Source organism: Leucoraja erinacea, chromosome 6, assembly GCF_028641065.1.
Source record: "Leucoraja erinacea ecotype New England chromosome 6, Leri_hhj_1, whole genome shotgun sequence".
Classification (NCBI taxonomy): Eukaryota; Metazoa; Chordata; class Chondrichthyes; order Rajiformes; family Rajidae; genus Leucoraja; species Leucoraja erinaceus.
The window spans coordinates 47445619-47460218 of NC_073382.1; positions in this window are offsets into that span (position 1 = coordinate 47445619).

Sequence of the window (14600 nt, forward strand, 5' to 3'; positions counted from 1 at the left end):
AACCCGGGCCCCGGGTGCTGTGAGACTTGTTGTTGAGCTCAAGTATGGTTGAATTATAGTTTAATCTAGCATTAATAAAATAGTACAGTAATGCCCCTGTTCCACTTAGAAAACCTGAACGGAAGCCTCTGTAGACTTTGCGCCCCACCCAAGGTTTCCGTGCGGTTCCCGGAGGTTGCAGGTGGTTGCCGGAGGTTGCAGGTAATGGAAGCAGGTAGGGAGACTGACAAAATCTGGTTTACTACCATCTCCCAAAGATGTGTGGGTTTGTAGTTTAATTGCCCTATATGAATTGCCCCTGGTGTGTAGACGGTGAGATAAGATAGAACTAGTGTGAACGGGTTATCGATGGTCAGCGTGGACTTAGTGGGCCAAAGGGCCTGCTTCCATGCTGTGTTCTAAGCTAAACTAAACCCACTGAGTTACTCCAGCACTTTTTTTTATGCAACACTCAAATTGGTCCTCAGCTGGCCCACTAGATGGCGTAGAGATGGGGATGTGAGCAGAGCTGGGGAAGATCGTGGAGGCCTCTAGGCACCAGAGGTCACCAGCCCTTTCGTACATGTCAGCTCCTGAGCTTGAGCACTGCTGCAGATGAGAATAACTAGTGCCAGTGTGAGTTTCAGCTCCTTTCCTTTACAGCATGCTGTCTTTGCAGTTTACTGGAAAATTGTAATATCAATCGTGCATAAGTAGAACATTTACCTGGGATATTGGGCAATATTAAGGAAGGAAAATACACTACAGGAACAGGCCCTTTTGCCCACAAAGTCAGACTGTGCTGAACATGATGCTACAATAATCTCTTCCTCACATGACCCATATCCCTCCACTCCCTGCAATTCTATGTGGCTACCTAAAAGTCTCTTAAATGCCACTGTCATATCTGCCTCCACCACCACTTCTGGCAGTGCGTTCCCAGCACCCACCACTCTTTAGACTTTAGAGATACAGAGTGGAAACAGGCCTTGCAGCCCACCAAGTCTGCGCCAACCAGCAATCATTATAGTCACAGGGAGACCATCAAGACAGGACTCGTAGTCAGGATCGAACCTGGGTCTCTGGCGCTGTAAGGCAGCAGCTCTATCGCTATGCCACTGTGCCTCCCCACCCTCTGTACATTAAACTTGCCCCGTGCATCTCTATTAAACTTTGACCCGCTCACCTTCAAGCTGTGCCCTTGTTAACAGTGAATCTTACACCCATTTCGATTAGCAGCATGAACTCCATCCGCATGTCATATTTAAAAGCACTATCAGAAGCACTGCTTTAATTAGTCCCCCTGTTTCACCTGTTTAGAACAAATACTCAATTGAAAATTAGTTGTGAGTCACTCCATGTATTTAGACTTATTGGTAAAATAATAATTGATCACCTGATTCACTTGGCAGTTTCTTGGCATTTATATAGAGTAATGTGTTTTTATTCTCAAAAATTACTGGAAGGTGTTCCTGAATATTCATAACAGAACAAATAAATCTTAGGCCAAATACAGCGCAAAAATTATAAAACCAAAATAAATCCTACTTTTGCAAGGGGATATGGTAGAACTGATTGATGGTGAATTTGAGACAGGTGATAATTCCTTCGCAATATAATGTTGAACAAGACTTAATACGTGGAAGAAGGTAAATTTGCCGTTCGTGGGTAGGTTACACATTTTGGAAACACTGCCCTGGATAGAGCATGCCATTGCATTAGAAAAAATGAATTGATTGAAAGATACAACATGGAAATAGGCCGAAGAGAGACACAAAAAGATAGAGTAACTCGGCGGGCCAGGCAGCATCTCTGGAGGGAAGGAATGGGCGACATTTTGGGTTGAGACCCTTCTTCAGACTGGTTTGGGATAAAGGAAACGAGAGATATAGACGGTGATGTGGAGAGATAAAGAACATTGAATGAAAGATATGCAAAAAAGTATAGATGATAGAGGAAACGGGCCATTGTAAGCTGTTTGTAGGGTGAAAATCAGAAGCTAGTGTGACCTGGGTGGGGGAGGGATAGAGAGAGAGAGAGGGAATACCGAGGCAACCTGAAGTGAGAGAAATCAAAATTCATTCCACTGGGCAGTAAGCTACGCAAGCAAAATACTGTATGAGATGCTATCTCCTCCAATTTGCATTTAGCCTCACTCTGACAATGGAGGAGATCTAGGACAGAACGGTTGTGTAGGAATGGGAAGGAGAATTAAAGTGTCCAGCAACTGGGAGATCAGGTTGGTTCAGGCAGGCTGAGTGAAGCTGTTCCGCGAAACGATTGCCCAGTCTGCGTTTGGTCTCGCCGATGTATGAGTCCACATCTTGAACAACGGATACAGTAGTTGAGGTTGGAGGAGGTACGTCTAACCTGAAGGGACTGTCGGGGGGGTCCCTGGACAGAGTCACGGGAAGAGGCATAGCGACAGGTGTTGTATCTTCTGCGGTGGGGAGGGAGTGGTTTGGGTGGGAAGGGATGAGTGAACCAGGGAGTTGGGGAGAGAACGGTCTCTGCGGAAGGCGGAAAGAGTTAGAGATGGGAAAATGTGGCTAGTGTTGGGATCCCGTTGGAGGTGGCAGAAATTTCGGAGGATTATGTGCTGTATGCGACGGCTGATGGGGTGGAAGGTAAGGAATAGGGGACTCTGTCTCTGTTACTAATAAGGGGAGGGAGAGCAAGGGCGGCGCTGCAGCGTACCAGGACACGAGTGAGGGCCTCATTTATCATGAGAGAGGGGAACCCCGTTCCCTAAAGAATGAGGACATCTCAGATGTTCTAGTATGGAACACCTCATCTTGAGCACAGATGCAGAGTAGACGGAGGAATTGGGAGTAGGGGATAGAGTTTGTAGGAAACAGGGTGGGAAGAAGTGGTTGAGATAGTTGTTGGAGTCAGTGGGTTTGTAATGGAAATAGGCCGTTCAACCCACCAAATCTATGCCACCCGATCATCCGTTCATACCAGTTGTAAACCCAGGGAGAACGTACAAACGACAAGGGGTCACAGCTTAAGGATAAGGGGGAAATCCTTTAAAACCGAGATGAGAAGAACTTTTTTCGCACAGAGAGTGGTGAATCTCTGGAACTCTCTGCCGCAGAGGGTAGTCGAGGCCAGTTCATTGGCTATATTTAAGAGGGAGTTAGATGTGGCCCTTGTGGCTAAGGGGATCAGAGGGTATGGAGAGAAGGCAGGTACGGGATACTGAGTTGGTTGATCAGCCATGATCATATTGAATGACGGTGCAGGCTCGAAGGGCCGAATGGCCTACTCCTGCACCTAATTTCTATGTTTCTAACTCTGTACAGTGCCCGTAGTCAGGTTCGAACCAGGGTCCCACTTTCACACCAAGGGCAATTTAAAGAGGCCAATTAACGTGCAAACCTGCATATCTTTGGGATGTGGGGGAAACCGGAACACCCAGAGAAAACTCGTGGTCACCGGGAAAACGTGCAATCTCCACACAGACGGAACCTGTGATCAGGGTTGAACCCTCGAACTCTGATGCTGTAAGGCTGGCATTGAATGTGAGCGAATTACTTCACCCGCTGAGTTTCTCCAGCATTTGTATCTACCTTCGATTTTCCAGCATCTGCAGTTCATAGAAACATAGAAACATAGAAATTAGGTGCAGGAGTAGGCCATTCGGCCCTTCGAGCCTGCACCGCCATTCAATATGATCATGGCTGATCATCCAACTCAGTATCCCGTACCTGCCTTCTCTCCATACCCCCTGATCCCCTTAGCCACAAGGGCCACATCTAACTCCCTCTTAAATATAGCCAATGAACTGGCCTCAACTACCCTCTGTGGCAGAGAGTTCCAGAGATTCACCACTCTCTGTGTGAAAAAAGTTCTCCTCATCTCGGTTCTAAAGGATTTCCCCCTTATCCTTAAGCTGTGACCCCTTGTCCTGGACTTCCCCAACATCGGGAACAATCTTCCTGCATCTAGCCTGTCCAACCCCTTAAGAATTTTGTAAGTTTCTATAAGATCCCCTCTCAATCTCCTAAATTCTAGAGAGTATAAACCAAGTCTATCCAGTCTTTCTTCATAAGACAGTCCTGACATCCCAGGAATCAGTCTAGTGAACCTTCTCTGCACTCCCTCTATGGCAATAATGTCCTTCCTCAGGACATTAATAATGTTCCTTCTTAAACAATTGTTTCACAGTCGTCTTGTAACTGACTTTAAAATATAATTTAGCTTAAGTGAAGCCTCAACAATTTTATGTTAATCACCTAAAATTCCATATTTGCTGGCCCCCAAGTGAGGAGATTGGCTGGAATTGACCTTTCCATACTTATTCAGTTTTAGTAATACAGCTGTTTCCATGCTGTATCTTTAAAAACAATTAAACATCTTATTGAGTTTTGGAGCAGTGAAAGGGGTCGGATGCTCTATTCCTATCTTCTCATGTTGCCAGAGATTAATTACAGTGACTCCATTAACTATGTCAACAATATTCTTAATGGTTCATTCCACTAAATCTTTCCTTTGGTAAACAATATAATTCCATAATTCATGAAGTCTATTGTTGAATCCAAACATGCTAATTATCAGTTTGAACCGATGCCTCCTTTCACTAAGGGAACAACTTTGTCAGAACATGTTTCATCTACTTTAGGGGTGGAACAGTGGCGCAGTGGTAGAGATGCTGCCTTACAGCGCCAGAGACCCGGGTTCGAACCTGACTACAGGCACTGTACTGAGTTTGTACGTTCTCCCTAGGTTTTCTCCGGGTGCTCAGGTTTCCTCCCACACTCCAAAGGCGTACAGATTTGTAGGTTAATTAGCTTTTGTAAATTGTCTCTAGTGCGTAGGATAGTGCTAGCGGATGGGGTGATGCTGATCACCATGCATTCGGTGGGCCAAAAGATCTATTTCCACTTTTTATCTCAATAGTCTAAAGTAACGTCTACTTGGCTCGTACAGTATTGTAGGACCACAGGGATGTTACTTCTGATGTCCTTGCCAAGGTTTTATCCATCCAGCTGCTGAAAGAGATTATCTGGTCATTACTGCATTGCTATTTATAGCAGCTAGCAAATAAGATCTCTCACATATGTGCTGGGTAGTCCGACCTGCAGTACCCTCCATAATGTTTGGGATATAGACCCATCATTTATTTATTTGCCTCTGTACTACACAATTTGAGATTTGTAATAGAAACAATCACATGTGGTTAAAGTGAACATTGTCAGATTTTAATAAAGGCCTTTTTTATACGTTTTTGTTTAACCGTGTAGAAATTACAGCAGTGTTTATACATTTCAGGGCACCATAATGTTTGGGACACAGCAATGTCATGTAAATGAAAGTAGTCATGTTTAGTATTTTGTTGCATATCCTTTGCGTGCAATGACTACTTGAAGTCTGCGATTCATGGACATCACCAGTTGCTGGGTGTCTTCTCTGGTGATGCTCTGCCAGGCCTGTATTGCAACCATCTTTAGCTTATGCTTGTTTTGGGGGCTCGTCCCCTTCAGTTTTCTCTTCAGCATATAAAAGGCATGCTCAATTGGGTTCAGATCAGCTGATTGACTTGGCCACTCAAGAATTTACAATTTTTTAGTTTTGAAAAACTCCTTTGTTGCTTTAGCAGTGTGTTTGGGATCATTGTCTTGCTGAGTTTTGAGGCATTTGTTTGAACTTGAGCAGATAGGTTGTGTCTATACACATCAGAATTCATTATGCTACTAACATCAGTAATTGTATCATCAATGAAGATAAGTGAGCCAGTAACTTCAGCAGCCGTACATGCCCAGGCCATAACACCCCCACCACCGTGTTTCACAGATGAGGTGGTATACTTTGGATCTTGGGCAGTTCCTTCTCCCCATACTTTGCTCTTGCCATCACTCTGATATAAGTTCATCTTTGTCGCATCTGTCCACAAGACCTTTTTCCAGAACTGTGGTTGCTCTTTTAAGTACTTCTTGGTAAACTGTAGCCTGGCCATCCTATTTTAGCGGCTAACCAATGGTTTGCATCTTGCTGTGTAGCCTCTGTATTTCTGTTCATGAAGTCTTCTGTGGACGGTGGTCATTGGCAAATCCACACCTGACTCCTAAAGAATGTTTCTGATCTGTCAGACAGGTGTTTGAGGAATTCTCTTTATTATAGAGAGAATTCTTCTGTCATCAGCTGTGGAGGTCTTCCTTGGCCTGCTAGTCCCTTTGCGATTAGTCAGCTCACCATCGCTCTCTTTCTTCTTAATGATGTTCCAAACAGTTGATTTGGGGAAGCCTAAGGTTTGGCTGATGTCTCTAACAGTTTTATTCTTGTTTCTCTGTCTCATAATGGCTTTTTTGACTTTCATTGGCGCAACTTTGGTCCTCATGTTGATAAACAGCAATAAAAGTTTCCAAAGGTGATGGAAAGACTGGAGGAAAGACCAAGTGCTTAGAGCTCTCTTATACCTGCATTAAGGAGGCAATTAAATACACGTGCACATTCACAAACGCCTGTGAAGCCACGTGTCCCAAACATCGTGGTGCCATGAAATGGGGGAACTATGTGTAAACACAGCTGTAATTTCTACATGGTGAAACAAATATGTAAAAAATGGCCTTTAATAAAATTTGAAATTGTGCACTTTAACCACATGATTTTTTTAAATTACCAATCTCAAATTGTGGAGTACAGAGGCAAATAAATAAGCTATGGGTCTTTGTCCCAAACATTATGGAGGGCACTGCATCTTAAGCCAGCTTTTTGACCTTATACTTACCGTCACAGCTTGCAACTATTTGCAAACCCTTATCAATCTGCAAATCGGGTTTGACTGTTCATAGAAACATAGAAAAATAGGCCATTTGGCCCTTCGAGCCAGCACTGCTATTCAATTTGATAATGGTTGATTATCTAAAATCAGTACTCGTTCCTGCTTTTTCCCCCATATCACTTGATTCCTTTAGCCCTAAGAACTAAATCTGACTCTCTTGAAAACATCTAGTGAATTGGCTTCTAGTGGTACATCTCTGCCATCATGGTTGACTAGCCCTGGGCTTGTATTGCTTCGTCGGTTTGTCCGATCAAATAAGAATGAGCCCTTTGTTGATGAAGTAGAACTGACTGATGTCAACATTTCCTATGCAACTATCAAGTATCGGGATGGGCTTCAGTCAACTGTCTCACTTCGTGACTTTGCACCATGTCCGTCTTCTCCATCAGCTCCATCACTCCTTGATAATATTGATCGAGAATTTCCTTCAACATCATCTAGGGAACATCATCCCCTATGGAAACTTCTATAAGTAATTCTAAAATTGAAAATGTAAATAACAATATGAGTGAAGTTGATGACCAAGCAATATATGTACCACCAGCTATTGAAACACCATTATCTCCTGATGCTCCAGTGCTGCGATGGTCTTTAAGACATACTAAACCTCCTGACCATCTCAACTTATAATAGAAAGGGAGAATGAAATGTGCACATGTTCGGGGCCTTTCCAGAGTGTGCGCATGTGCGGGGTCTCGGGCCGGGGAGGTCTGCGGAATCAGCAATAATTTCCAGACGCTTTGAAGTTATGTATTACAGAAATAAATCTTAAATAAAGTTTAAGTAAATTACGAGTAGCGTAAAAGTTTCATTTGCCTCACAAAACTGCCTGACCCGCTATGTTTCTCCAGTACTTTGCCTCTTTTTTAAAAACCACCATTTGCAGTTCCCTGCGTCTCTGTGATAAATGCACCGTATGTGGCTTTAGGGGAAAGTGCCAGGGGCTTGGAAGGTGTTGGTCGGTGGGTGCGGGAGTAATGACCAGACCAGGGCATCACAAAGGGATTGGTCTCTGTGGAAGGTGGAAAGAGGTGGGAGGGGTGTTGTTTTAGGATTAGGTTTGTGATTGTTACGTGTACCAAGGTACAGTGAAAAGCTTTGTTCTGCATGCTATCCAAACAGATTAGATAATACTATACATAAATACAATCTAGTCAAACTCAAGTACAATAGGTAAAGGCAAAGGGAAAGATAGTGTAGAATATAGTTCTCAGCATTGTTGCGCAGCAGTTCCACAGACAAAGTCCAATGCCCACAATGGGGTAGAGGTGAATAAGACAGGACCCTAGCATATGCAAGGAACGTTCGGATGCCTGATAACAGGGAAAAGAGCTGTTCCTGAGTCTGATTGTGTGCTCTTTCAAGCTTCTATACTTTCTGCCGGAGGGGAGCAGGGAGAAAAAGGAATGGCCGATGTGGGACAAGTCTTTGATTATGTTGGCTGCTTCTCCGAGGAGCGTAATGTGTAGATGGAGACAATGGTGGGAGTCTGGCCTGTGCGATGGACTTGGCTACATCTACAAATCTACAATTTCTTGTTATCTTGTGGCAGAGCTGTTCCCACAACTAAGTTGGCTAGGAGTGCGAACGTGTTGAATCTGATAGAAAATTGCTTGGTAGACAGGAAGCAAAGAATAGGAGTGAACGGGTCCTTTTCAGAATGGCAGGCAGTGGCGAGTGGAGTGCCACAAGGCTCGGTGTTGGGGCCGCAACTGTTTGCCATATATATTGATGATTTGGAAGAGGGAATTAGGAGCAACACTAGAAAGTTTATGGATGACACAAAGCTGGGTGGCAGTGTGAACTGTGAAGAGGATGTTAGGAGGTTGCAGGGTGCCCTGGACAGGCTGAGTGAGTGGGCAGATGCGTAACAGATGCAGTATAATATAGATAAATGTGAGGTTATCCACTTTGGTGGCAAAAACAAGGGGGCAGATTATTATCTCAATGGGGTTAGGTTAGGTAAGGGGGAGGTACACCAGTCACTGAAAGTTGGTGTGCAGGTACAGCAGGCAGTAAAGAAAGCTAATGGAATGTTAGCCTTCATAACAAGAGGATTTCAGTATAGGGGTAAAGAGGTTCTTCTGTAGTTGTATAGGGCTCTGGTGGAGTATTGTGTACAGTTTTGGTCTCCTAATTTGAGAAAGGACATCCTTGTGATTGAGACAGTGCAGCGTAATTTCACGGGATTGATCCCTGGGATGGCGGGACTGTTAAATGAGGAACGATTGAAAAGACTAGGCTCGTATTCACTAGAGTTTAGAAGGATGAGGGGATATCTTATAGAAACATATAAAATTATAAAAGGACTGGACAAGCTGGATGCAGGAAAAATGTTCCCAATGTTGTGCGAGTCCAGAACCAGGGGCCACAGTCTTAGAATAAAGGGGAGGCCATTTAAGACTGAGGTGAGAAAAAACTTTTTCACCCAGAGAGTTGTGAATTTGTGGAATCCCCTGCCACAGAGGGCAGTGGAGGCCAAGTCACTGGATGGATTTAAGAGAGCGTTAGATAGAGCTCCAGGGGCTAGTGGAATCAAGGGATATGGGGACAAGGCAGGCACGGTTTATTGATTGGGGACGATCAGCCATGATCACAATGAATGGCGGTGCTAGCTCGAAGGGCTGAATGGCCTCCTTCTGCACCTATTTTCTATGTTTTTATGTTTCTAAATGATGAAGGATGAGGTGGTGGATGCAGATGCTGGTGGAGTGACAGGCGAGAACCAGGGGAACGCTGTGTTATCCAGAGGGAGGTGGGATGAGAGCAGAAGTCCGGGATACAGTGGAAATGTGAGAGGGGGCTTGATCAACCGCTGTAGAAGATAAGCAATGTTTCCTGAAAAAGGCACATGGATATGAAGGGAATGGAGGGATTTGGATGACATTCAGGCAGAGGAGATCGGTTTAACTTGGCTTCATGTCCGGCATGGCCTTATTAGGCTGAAGGGCCTATTTCTGTGCTGCACTTTTCCATGTACTAAGGGAGGACATTGCAGATATCCCAGAATGGAAAGCCTCATCTTAAGGTCAGATGTGGCTGAGGCGGAGAAATTGGGAGAAAGAGATGGCTTCCTTACAAGGGACAGGATGGGAAGAGTTATAAACAGTCATACAGCATGGAAACAGGCCCATCATCCCAGCTTGCCCATGCCAACCAAGGTCATAGAGCCATGCAGCATGGAAACAGGCCCTCCGACACAACTTGCCCATATCAACCAACATGATCCATGTCCACTAGGCCCACCTGAACGCGTTTGGCCCATATCCCTCCAAACCTATCCTATCTATGTACCTGATCAATGTTTCTTAAATGTTGTGATAATATCTGCCTCAACTATCACCCGCAGCAACTTGTGACCCATAAGGTACCCCATCCACACTAGTCTCACCTGCCCTGTTTTGGTCCATATCCATCTAAACCCCTCTAAACATTTCCCATCCACATCAAGGTAAATTGTGGGGGTTAATAGGGTTATGGTTCAAGAATGAAGGCAAGAATGAGCACTGTATATTTAAAAATGGGGTAAAACTTAACCTGATACAGGTAAAAATAGAAGATAGACACCAAATGCTGGAGTAACACAGGACAGGCAGCATCTCTGGAGAAAAGGAATGGGTGACTAAGTCTGTCTGAAGAAGGGTCTCGACCCGAAACGTCACCCATTTCTTCTATCCAGAGATAGTACCTGCCCCACTGAGTGACTCCAGCATTTTGTACCTATCTTTGGTGTAAACCAGCATCTGCAGTTCCTTCCTACACATGTAAAAATAGAATTGCCGCTGATGACCTGATGTTCACCTTTGCAGTTCCAGAAATGGAGGAACTGGCAGAAGATTACGAAGACGAAGAGACTGGTGAGTGTGCCTGAGTCTTGGCATAGCTTTAATTAGTCTCCTTTCTGTAAGAGAGAAAGCTGGAATATTTAAATTAAAATGGTCACAATCTTGTAGGCATGCCGAAAATGTTGTGGTGTAGTTGTTAATTGTCCTTTTGATAGTGCTGATATTTCAAGAAATATTTTCTAGAGTGTCAGATTGAATTGAATAGGAACCTGAGAAAAAGTCCAAGGTCTGCAATGAGGCAGGTTGGAAGATCGGATGTGACCAGATATTGGTGTCTCAACTGCCATGTGTGAGCAAAGATTGGTTTAGGATTATTATTGGTATGTGTACTGAGGTATAGTGAAATGCTTTGATTTGCATGTTATCTGATCAAATCAGATAATACTTTATATATAGTATTAAAGCCAAATAATTAAGCCAAAAATATATAATCAAGCCAAAATCCACTGCAATAGTGGATTGAAGGGAAAGGTACAGTGCACAAAATAGACATCAGTATTGTAGCGCTATAGTTCCAGAGAAAAAGTTCAAAGTCAGCATTGAGGTAGGATGGAGAATCGGACTGTACCCTTGGTTATGGAAGGGTCATTCAAAAGCTTGATAACAGAGGGGAAGAAGCTGGTCCTTCAAGGTCGGCTGCAGTGGGGGTAGGGCGAGGAGAAGGACGTCGGGTCACGGGCCTGCAGCAGCCTGGGGCTTACCTGGATCGGGGGCGTTCCAGTACTTCCAGCATGTGGACCGGACTTTGGACAGTTTTCTTTTGTAAACAGCGCCGAAATATGGCGACTGTGCATTTGTGGGTTGTGCAAAATAATTTCACAGTATTGTGCCTACGTGACAATAAAGTAGATGGACCATTGAATCTGGTGGTTGAAATCTTTATTGAGGATTTTTGAAAATCGGGTCAGCAAGAATCATTGTCACTTTACCATCCTAAAAGGTGGCTTGGTTGCTGGATGTGTGTTGTAGTAAAAAAAGTGTACAGGCATGAAATGCCCAAGGCAAGCCTCTGGTCTCTGCATTATAGTTTTGCATATGGTTGAAAATACTCATTCAAAATTTTAGTGAAGTGAAAGCATATTCAATAGCTTTGACAATTCCTTTGACATAAGGAGATTTGTTTTTTATGCCTCATACAGATTCAAATGATAGCATCAATAAATGCAGCAGATGTTGGAAGAATTGTACTGATTGCCTTGGTAAGTTCTGATCTATCAACAACTAGCACAATATTATCATTCAACGTTCCATCTCCATTTCAGGCATTGCTAAATTCTTAATGGTATTATTATTATTTTGAGCACGACAATTTTGGTGGAGCATTGTTTCCTAAAGTAGGTAGTGTGAAGCATCGGAATGTCATAAAATATAAAGAGGATTACAGATCAGCATAATCGTTAAAATTGCTGTTAAAATATTAATTGGCTGGGACAATAATTTGCTTTGCATACTTTTGAATTAACTGGGTGAGTTAGTTAACCTGAAAGGCTTGAACAGCTCCGTAGTTATCTCTGGTTTATAATCCCCACCTCAATCTTCTTAATGTAATTGGCAATGGGCTCAAAGTGAGCATATGATCCATTGAAAACGGCCAGTTCCTTTGATGAAAATCCTTCCGCAGATATAATTACATCTTAATTATTGTTCAGAATTTGGTCCATTAATTTACGGGACTGGGTGAATTTACAATATTACTATACAAGATTTTTTTAACATCTTCTTGTCTCTAATGTATTTGGTCCATAATTAGATCAAATATTTCCATAATATTTTCATCACCTGGGTGTGTTATTTCAAAAGACTATTATCAGGATTTGGGGCGATGGCAATTTCTAATTCCATTTGGTGTCTTGTAAAATTTGCTAAGCAACAGTTTTCTTGTTTGTAGTCATAATACCTGAATTTGTAAATGTGGAAATATTTCTTAAGCATGTGGACCGGACTTTGGACTGTTTTCTTTTGTAAACAACGCCGAAATATGGCGACTGTGCATTTGTGGGTCGTGCAAAAGATCGTGGGGAAGCATATCTCTTCCCCACCCTCCATGTCGTTCTGCTCATTTCACTGCAACAAATTTTGAAGTACTTAAATTACAAGGAAAAATTGATAATCATGCACTTGGAACTTGACGTGAACTCTTTAAGTAAAGTTAATTGTACATTTAAAAAAAAAGCTAAAAGTATGTTGAGGAGCTTGAGCACAATTAAATAATGAAAATGGAAACGAGATGGATGAGAAAAAGCGGAGGCATTATAGTGAGGACAAATTGATGACTGCTATGTTTGTTGTGTTGTAAGCTACCTAAGTGGAATATGAGGTGCTGTTCCTCCATTGTTAGAGTGAGGCCCAATGTAAACTGGAGGAACAGCCTCTCCTATTCGGCTTGGGTAGCTTACAATCTAATGGTATGAACATTAAATGTTCAGTAACTACATAACCCTCCTCCTCTCCCTTGTTTCCCTACCTCCCCTTTTTCATTCATTCCCTCCCCCCTTCACCTGAACTTGCATCTATTTCTCCAAGAGTAGGAGTAAACAGGTCCTTTTCACAATGGCAGGCAGTGACTAGTGGGGTACCGCAAGGCTCAGTGCTGGGACCCCAGCTATTTACAATATATATTAATGATCTGGATGAGGGAATTGAAGGCAATATCTCCAAGTTTGCGGATGACACTAAGCTGGGGGGCAGTGTTAGCTGTGAGGAGGATGCTAGGAGACTGCAAGGTGACTTGGATAGGCTGGGTGGGTGAGTGGGCAAATGTTTGGCAGATGCAGTATAATGTGGATAAATGTGAGGTTATCCATTTTGGTGGCAAAAACGGGAAAGCAGACTATTATCTAAATGGTGGCCGATTGGGAAAGGGGGAGATGCAGCGAGACCTGGGTGTCATGGTACACCAGTCATTGAAGGTAGGCATGCAGGTGCAGCAGGCAGTAAAGAAAGCGAATGGTATGTTAGCTTTCATTGCAAAAGGATTTGAGTATAGGAGCAGGGAGGTTCTACTGCAGTTGTACAGGGTCTTGGTGAGACCACACCTGGAGTATTGCGTACAGTTTTGGTCTCCAAATCCGAGGAAGGACATTATTGCCATAGAGGGAGTGCAGAGAAGGTTCACCAGACTGATTCCTGGGATGTCAGGACTGTCTTATGAAGAAAGACTGGATAGACTTGGTTTATACTCTCTAGAATTTAGGAGATTGAGAGGGGATCTTATAGAAACTTTCAAAATTCTTAAGGGGTTGGACAGGCTAGATGCAGGAAGATTGTTCCCGATGTTGGGGAAGTCCAGGACAAGGGGTCACAGCTTAAGGATAAGGGGGAAATCCTTTAAAACCGAGATGAGAAGAACTTTTTTCACACAGAGAGTGGTGAATCTCTGGAACTCTCTGCCGCAGTAGTCAAGGCCAGTTCATTGGCTATATTTAAGAGGGAGTTGGATGTGGCCCTTCTGGCTAAGGGGATCAGGGGGTATGGAGAGAAGGCAGGTACGGGATACTGAGTTGGATGATCAGCCATGATCATATTGAATGGCGGTGCAGGCTCGAAGGGCCGAATGGCCTACTCCTGCACCTAATTTCTATGTTTCTATGTTTCTATTCCCCCATCCCACCACCTCTATCTTCATAATTTGAAACGCTTCAATCCTTTTGACTCACATTTTCTGTCTTTTCATCTCTGTCCAATCATGTGCCTATCAAAAAACAACCCTCACCCGTATCCACCTATTACTTGCCGGGCTTTCTCCTGCCCTCTTATCTTCTCCACACCCCCCTCCCCTACATTCAGTCTGAAGAAGAGTTGTGACCCGAAATATCACCCGACTAGAGGCTGTAGCTTTAAGGCGAGAGGGGCAAAGTTTAAAGAAGATGTGCGAGGCATTGCTTTTTTACACAGATAGGGGTGAGTGCCTGGAACATGCTGGATTCAGATATCATAGTGGCATTGAAGAGGCCCTTAAAGTCATAGTCATACAGTGTGAAAACAGGCCCTTT